An 8,470-nucleotide genomic window follows, 5' to 3' on the forward strand; every position below is an offset into this window, starting at 1 on the left:
CTAAATAGGTCCCAGAGGAGCAGTTGAGGCCCACCTAAGAGAGAAGGAGAGTTGTCTTGACTATTTATGAGATCAAGTGAAAGTCCTTTTTTTTGCATTTTTTGTTGGATTAAATAAAGCTGGTCCTATATTTGATGTTTTGTTTAGCCTTGGTGTTTGCATGGAAACTGCAAACTTTTGTAGAGTCCTAGACCTGAGCCAGATTCTACTATTCCCAGGGAAAGTCTGAATGTGAGTGTAAGCCAGAGAAATTTTTGAGGTTTCAATCCAAAGATTGAGCCTAGCCCATGTAAATCCAGAATTCCAGATTCCGGAAATATTGAAGTATGTTGGAGGCAGTTGGTGGCTCAGTGAATAGAACACTGGACCTGGAGTTAGGAAATCCCAAGTTCAAATCTAGCCTCAGATACTTACATGTAAGCCTGGACAAGACATTTTACCTGATTGTCTTAGTTTTCTCAACTATAAAATGGAGATGATAATAGCCCCTACCACACAAAATTGTGAGGATCGAATGGGATAATATTTGTAAAAAAATCACTTAGTCCAGTGCCTGACACATAGTAGTGCTATGTAAATGCCTATTTCCTAGATCATCCCAGTGATGTTATGTACCTATGAGTCATCATGATCTCTGAAGAATCAAAACTGCAGATAAACTGAAGAGAAATGAAAAGGTGAGGGTAGATCATAGCATAGTAGCAACAAGCCGTTGTGTTAGAAAAGTGGCACAAAAACCTTGAAATTTTTATACAGCTTCCCCATTAGAACGTAAGCTTACCATGGTTATATGAGTTGTAGCATATGATTGTGATGGAGTACTATTGTGCTATAAGAAATGTCAAGGAGGTGGTTTCAGAAAAACATGATAAGAGCTATATGAACTGATGCCAAGTAAAGTGAGAAGAACCAGCAGATCATTGTCCATAGTAACAGCAATGCTATAAGGATGATCCACTCTGAAAGATTTGGCTATTCTGATCAATACAATAATCCAAGACAACTCCAAAAGACTATGATGAAAAAATGCTATCTACCTCCAAAGAGAGAACTGATGAACTCTGACTGCACATTGCATATCATATATACATATATATGTATATATATATGTGTGTGTGTGTAGTGTGTGTATGTATGTATATGTATGTTATATATAGATAGATAAAATATATACAATCTATATTATATATATAATCTTAGTACTTTTCTTGTTTTTTTTTACTTTTTTTGCAATATGGCTAATAAAGAAATATCTTTTGTATGATTTCACACGTCTAATTGATATAATTTCGTTTGCCTTCTCAGTGGGTGGGGGAAATGTTGGAGGGAGGGAAGGAATTTAGAACTCAAAATATAAAAAGAAAAGAATGCTAAAAATGAATTTAAAATTTTATTTAAAAAAAAAGAATGTAAGCTCCCTGAGGGAATGGGCTTTTTCAATTTAGTCTTTGTATCCTCTGCACCTAGTATTATACTTGACATATAACAAGCACTTAGTAAATGCTTGATGACTGACTGACTTATGTTTTCAAAGACATATGTGTCTAGAAAATACTGGCTATTCAATGAGAGTGAGTGATTTGGTATGGAAAGAATCGCAAAATCTCAAAGTTAGAAGGGACCTCAGAAGCCATCTAGTCTAACCTACAGTTGACCAAGGCTCACCTTTCTAATACTGCCACTGAAAGACTCTTAAACTTGGTTTGATAACTATAAGTCCCTCCCCCACCACAAGGTCACTTTGTTTTGACGTCTTCTTTGTTAGCATTTGAGCTTCTTGAGTGTTGAGACTTTTCTACTTATGCCCTTGTATTCCCAGAACCTAGCTCAGCTCCTGGCAAACAGCTGTTGAGTTGTTTTTCAGTAGTTTTTCAGTCGTGGCTGATTCTCCATGACCCCATTTGGAGTTTTCTTGGCAGAGATACTGGAGTGGTTTGCCATCTCCTTCTCTAGTTCATTTTACAGATCAGGAAACTGAGGCAAACAGGGTTAAGTGACTTGCCCAGAATCACACAGCTAGTATCTGAGGTTGGATCTGAACTCATGTCTCCCTGATTCCCAGTGCTCTATTCACTACTACCTAGCCACCCCCATGGTGAACCTGGAGTCCATTAACACCCTATCCCCCAGCTCTATACTATGTACCAGGCCCTGTGGTAGAGAAACAAATGCAAGCAAGCAGAACAGTCCCTGCCTTCAGGGAACTTAAGATTCTAACAAGGGAAAGTTGGAAAGAGATGGGGGTTGAGGTGGGGAGTGGTTCAAGGGGCAACAGGACGTGGAAATAACCTGGGCAAAACTAGATGAAAGCCCCCCAATCAGATCCCAGGGGTCCAGTCACCCCTCCCCCCATTCTATACTTGGGATCTATACTTGCTCTAAAAATTTTTTAAAAAAAGACTTTCAAGTGTATAATTTTACATTTATTCCAGTTAAATTTCACCATACTTCATTCAGCCTCTCAAGAACTTTTTGGCTCCAGGCTCTGTTGTCTTAGGATTAACTCTTCCTTCTAGCTTCCTGCCATAAGCATGCCTTTCATAATGTTATCTAAAGCACTGATAACCTCCCAGGAAGGATTGGCCCAGGTTCCTCAGGCACTCCACCAAAGACCTCCCTCCAAGTTGGTTTTGATCCATCAGTGACTGACTCCCCTTTGGAACTGGTCCTTCAGCAAGTGTGGAATCCACATAACTGTCCTCTTGTTCTAGCCCATGAGAATAGCACGGGGTATTTTGTGAAAGGCTGTGCTGAAATCTAAGTATACTAAGTCTTCAGCTGTCACAAAAAAGGAAATGAAGTTTGTCTGGTGTGATTTGTTTTTGATGAAGCCATGCTAGCTTTTAGTGATCATTATTTCCATTTCTAAATACTCACAAAAATCCGGATAGAGATAGAGACTGGACCTGTGATTTCACTGGTATAAGGGAGTCCCAGGTAAGAAAACTCCCTCTACCAATTCAGATAGATACCTTCTCTGCAATTTATAGTCTCAGAAGCTTGTCTAGAGAACTGAGAGCTTAAATGACCCAGCCAGGAGCACAAAACCATTAGGTGTTAAACATTCTTCTCCTCTTGAAGCAGCAATAGTAGCACATAAAGAAGGTTGGACTGATAGTCAGAAGGTCTAGGTTCAAATTCTGGCTCTAGAAATCACTATGCAGGTATGTATGCCTGCATACATATATTTTTGGGTGCATGTATATAAATACATGTAGACACTCATATGATGCAAAGATATATTAATTTGTATGCACTCTTTGTATATGTACATGTATACACGTATCTTGTATACACATCATACATACATACATTTGCCCTGGATCAAACAGCCATTATGTGTCAGAAGCCATGCTGCCTTTCAGATTAATGGCATGATCTAGAACAGGAGTTCTTAAAGGCTTTTAGATTAGATCCCTTTGGCAGTCTGGTGAAACCAATGGATCCTTTTTCAAAACAATGTTTTTAAATGCACAAAATAAGAGGCATATGATTAAGATGGAAACAAATTTTATCGAAATAGAGTTTTCAAAATATTTTAATAGGTTCATGGACCCCAGGTTAAGAACTGCAGCTCTAGAATACTGCCAATACATCCAGTTCCTGGAGGGGAGGGGAAGGGATAAGATAAAGGGCCCAGATACAGAAATTAGCCTTGGCAACAACAGTTACATATTCCTCTGAGACAGGAGGAAAGGAGGCAAAAAGGAAGAAGATGTAGAGGGGTTTTGAAACATAGAGTGGAGGAGTAGAGAGATTCCTATGTTCCTATTTACAGATAATATTGTACTCAAATTCTAGAATGCTACAGGGTCTCCTTAATGAACATCATGAACACTCCAAAGAATGACCTAAAAATCCATACAGAAAAAGCCAAGTTGATGAAGAATATTTATTTCCAAGACAATGATACACAAAGTCCATTGAGTTATTCCGTCCATCCATTTATCTTAGATAGACACTGCTGTCAGACAATAAATAGCCTGGGCCCAGAATTAAACAGGATAAATAGTAATCTGGAATGCATTTGGGAAACTTCATAGCACTTTGAATGATCCCATGCTGCTCTCTAATACACTCCCAGAAAACATCTTTTTAACAATATTCTTCTGGTGATGCAATATGCCTGTAAGTCATGAAAACCATAATCTCTGAAGAATCAAAGTTGTGCACAGTTCGATGAGAAACAGAGAGATGAATAGTGGGTTTAATGTAGGCTGCAGTATATTGTCAACCACAATTTGTGTGTAGGAAGTGGCATAAAAGTTATCCTCCAAGAACTGTATGATCAAAAAAGAAAATGGACCAGTTATGCAATGAGAGAGGAAAAGATGACATATAAACAGCCTAAGTGTTATGTTGGTAGTCACATGATGCTAAAAGACCTAAAAGAAGGCCTCCAGCAATCAGATTGACTCTACAAAAGATTTACAAGAGAAATATATAAGAATAACAAAGGTTGAAAAGGCATAGAAAGATTGCAATCTGCGCAATTAGACAGTGTTAGAGTGGAGAAAGCACTGAGTATGGAGTCAGAGTACCTGGGTTCCATCTTAACTTTGTTGTTACTAGTGTAACACTGGAAAATTTACTCAACCTCTCTGGACCTCAATTCCCTAACATGCAAAATAAAGGGGCTAAAGTAAAAGTGCTCTGTGGTCCCTTCCAATTCTAAATCTATGATCCTATGGGATCATCTATCCACTGAACTATTTGTGCCTTTGCCTATAAACATCTAACACCTTAGATTTTATTGCTTGTTCTATTGATGCATATCGTGTCCTGTGAGTTACTACTGGTCTGTTCTGCTATTATGTTCGGCTCTATGCTGTGCGCTATTCTCTATGGTACGAGGTCTGATAGATTTATATGGACAACTTTTTCCCTCCCCTACCCATCACAGTTTAAAGCTCTCTTGATGAGATCTGTAAATATGTATTTTACTGTCCCTTGTTAGGTTTAGTCCCTCACTTTCCAAATGTCCACCATCCTATATTTTAAACTGTGAATCAGATATCCAAATTGTGTTCTTAGCTATTTTCTTTTTATATAGCTATTCACTTACAAATCTACCTTTTGATTCTGAATTTCCTACCTTCAATTAGCAATGGTAATAAAATATTGTTTGTACTATAAAGATTTTTGCCCTGACCTCCAAAGTCCTAGGTTGTTTCTGGTAATATCATTCTCCCTCCCCGCCCCCACATGAATCACTGGAAGTGTCAGGTTAGAAATGTCTGGGGAGCCTTTTCCATCGTGTCCTTGAGTGCTGTCCCAGGAACACAGCAGCCTTCTTTATTGTTTATGTTTGGTTGACAAATAGTTGCCTGGATATACCTCAATAGGGAATCACCCACCAACCAACTGCTTGTCTGTTCTTCCTCTGATGATTCTGACCTTTCTTAACAATGGCATCTGTAGCTCTATCTTATTATTTATGGGAGCCCAAGAAGATGCTTCCTCCTGAGATGGTCCAGTTCCCTTCACCTTTCTTCCAGGAAGACCCTCACACTTACCACTTAGTTCAAAACATTCAGCAATCCTTCTCCCTTTCCTTCTGTGGGTCACACTATTCCAGTCTCCAACTTCCTCATACATGTTAGAATTCCCCTTCATTTCTTCGTATTCTTTCATATCTCTTTGTTGTGGCATTTCTTCCATTGCCTAGTACATAGTAGTGCTTAATAAACGTTTATTGATTAATTGAAGAAACCCTTCATTTGGTCTGATAACCTGGACAGTGGGGATGGGTTTATCTAACCCTTCTGCTTTCTCAATGAGGATGGAAACCAGCTTGTACTTTGTTCAAACATAGGAGTTATTTAATAATAACAAAGAACAAAAACAGCACTAACACTCTGCAGTTTACTGAAAAATTCCCCTTGCTTTCCCTACTTACCCAAAGCCAGGTCCTCTGTCCATTTGTCTTCTCTTTGGTAGCCCTCTTATCTAACCCATCTGGCAAAATGCTCTGGCATAAACTGCCCGCGATCCATGTCTACTTCTTACACTGAAGGCTTAATCACTGAGGACTCCTGGGCAAGGGTTAATTTATTAAGAACAGGCTTCCCACCTTTTTAGGTGATAGGATGATGCAATCTGCTCAACCGTTTTTAATTGGTAGTTGGCACAAGCTTCCCATCCCCTAGTGGAAGCCAACTCATAACTAGAATTCCAATTATTTAAGTGGATCTACTTACCTTTTCTCTCCTTACCACAGATCTCCAGATATCTCCTTATATTTATACTTGCCTGGTTGCTTGGTGGCCCAAGTGCTGTGCTTAAATTCATAGGGATAATGAAGGAGTGAGGCATGCTGGGTTTGGGGTAGATTCTCTAAGGAGGATGTAGGGGTGGACATAGATAAGCATCAGACATGATGAAAAGGCCTGAATGTCCAATGGATGGAGTACTCGTGCTGATAAAAATCACAGATTCGTTTAAGTAAACATATGAATAAACATTTGTATGATCTAAATTTATGTATAAAACTTGTTTATTAGATTAAGGGAAATAGCCTTAGTGCACATCAGAGTAAAGGGAGTGGGAAGTGAGGGGTGAAGTATTTTGCTTCTGTTTTAGGGAGGCAGCACCATATGGCAGAACAAGAACTGGACCAGAAGACCTACTCCTTCTATTCCCCTCCCCTCCCTTCCTCTTCCCTTCTCTTCCTCTTCTCTTCCTCTTCTCTTCTCTTCTCTTCTCTTCTCTTCTCTTCTCTTCTCTTCTCTTCTCTTCTCTCTCTCTTCTCTCCTTCCCCTCCCTTCCCTCCGTCCTCTTCTCTCTCTCTCTCTCCTCTCTCTCTCTCTCTCCTCTGTCTGTGTTCCTTCCTAAAGTTCCTGAGAAGCCACTTAAGTACAGGTGCACAACCATTTATTTTGTCTTCTCTTTGGTAGCTCTCTTATCTAACCATGTGGCTAAATGCTATATAGCAAACTGCCTGTGAGCCATGCCTATTTCTTACACTGAGGGCTCCTGGGCAAGGGTTAACTTATTTATAACAGGCTTCCCACCCATTTTGGTGATAGGATAATGCAACCTGTTCAACTGCCTAGTGGATATATGCCTGAAAAATGATATGTGAGTGGAATCCTGGTAAATTAAAATTTAGTTTTCCAATGGTTTATGTCATCACTTCACAAGTGCTTTATCATAAGAAGTAAAATTAAGACAGAATTGGAATGGCCAGAAGAATACTTTTCCCATTGGGCTATACTACCTTCTAGGTCAGAACAATGTGAATGAGAATTGTCCAATTGGGGAATCTATCTCCCACAATTATCTTTCATTTGGTTTGCATGAAATTCCCTATTTGTTCATTTATTTGTGTTCTCTAACCCAAATGCCATGGAGAGCAATAGGAGGTTTGGGGACCTCTAAGGTTAGGGTCCATTTTACAAGTCATTTTGAGTTTCTGTGGCCTTGCAGTTTTTGAAATGCATTTGCAAGGCTGGAATCCCTAATAATAATAGCTAACATTTTTATAGTACTTCAAAGTTTGCAAAGTATTTTACAAATAATATCTCATTTGATCCTCATAATAGTCCTGGGAAATGGGTGCTATTGTTATCTGCATTTTACAGAGAAGGAAACTGAAGCTGAGACAGGTTAAATTATTTGCCCCAGGTCACACAGCCTCCATGCTGTTATGGAAGTATTAACAAGAATCAGTTATGCTAGCGGTTTGTATGCAGAGACCCTCTCTCCCCGCTTTTCTCGCCCCCACCAATTCATTTCACATCATCCACCAATGAACTTTGGCTAAATGCTAACTGGCCACCCTATGGTGGGCCAGATCCAAACCAGCACCACTTGATGTTACAAAACTCCTAGTTTTTACACCAAGAGCACTGTTGGGATTCCATTAACAAATGTTCAGATTACGTTGCTTTAATTTTTTTCCCTAATTTTTCCTTGATCTCTCTTATTTGATTTTTGAAGTCCTTTTTAAAAGAACTCTTTTTGGACTTGTGACCATTTGACATTGCTCTTTGGGGTAGGAGTGGCTTTATCTCATCATCTTCCTCAAGGTATGAACCCAGATCTTTTACACCATAGTAATTATCTATGGCCATGTTCTTTCTCCTTTGCTTACTCATTTTTATTTTTGTTTTGTTCTGTTCTATTTTTAGCAAGTTATTATTGTAATCAGGTTTTAATCCAGATTGGTTTTCCCATGAAGTAGACAAAGGTTGTATTAAGCGCTCTTACTTCCTCTGCCTATGCCGCTACCCTCTTTCTCAATAATTTTTTTCCCTCCAGTGACCTCCTTCTGCTTCTAGCTGCTCAGATTTCCCCACTGAACCTCCTACTTTGGCTCTCCTCCTCCCATTTCCCATTCCCTCAGTGGCCCACTTCCAGATAATTGTGAGAAGTAAACTTATCCAGTGAACTAATTAATGACTCAATAGCTTAACATGTTACTTGTTCTGGATTAGTTACACGTAAGGAGGTTGATCAAGGGAGTTTC

This window comes from Trichosurus vulpecula, chromosome 3 (assembly GCF_011100635.1).
Source record: "Trichosurus vulpecula isolate mTriVul1 chromosome 3, mTriVul1.pri, whole genome shotgun sequence".
NCBI lineage: Eukaryota > Metazoa > Chordata > Mammalia > Diprotodontia > Phalangeridae > Trichosurus > Trichosurus vulpecula.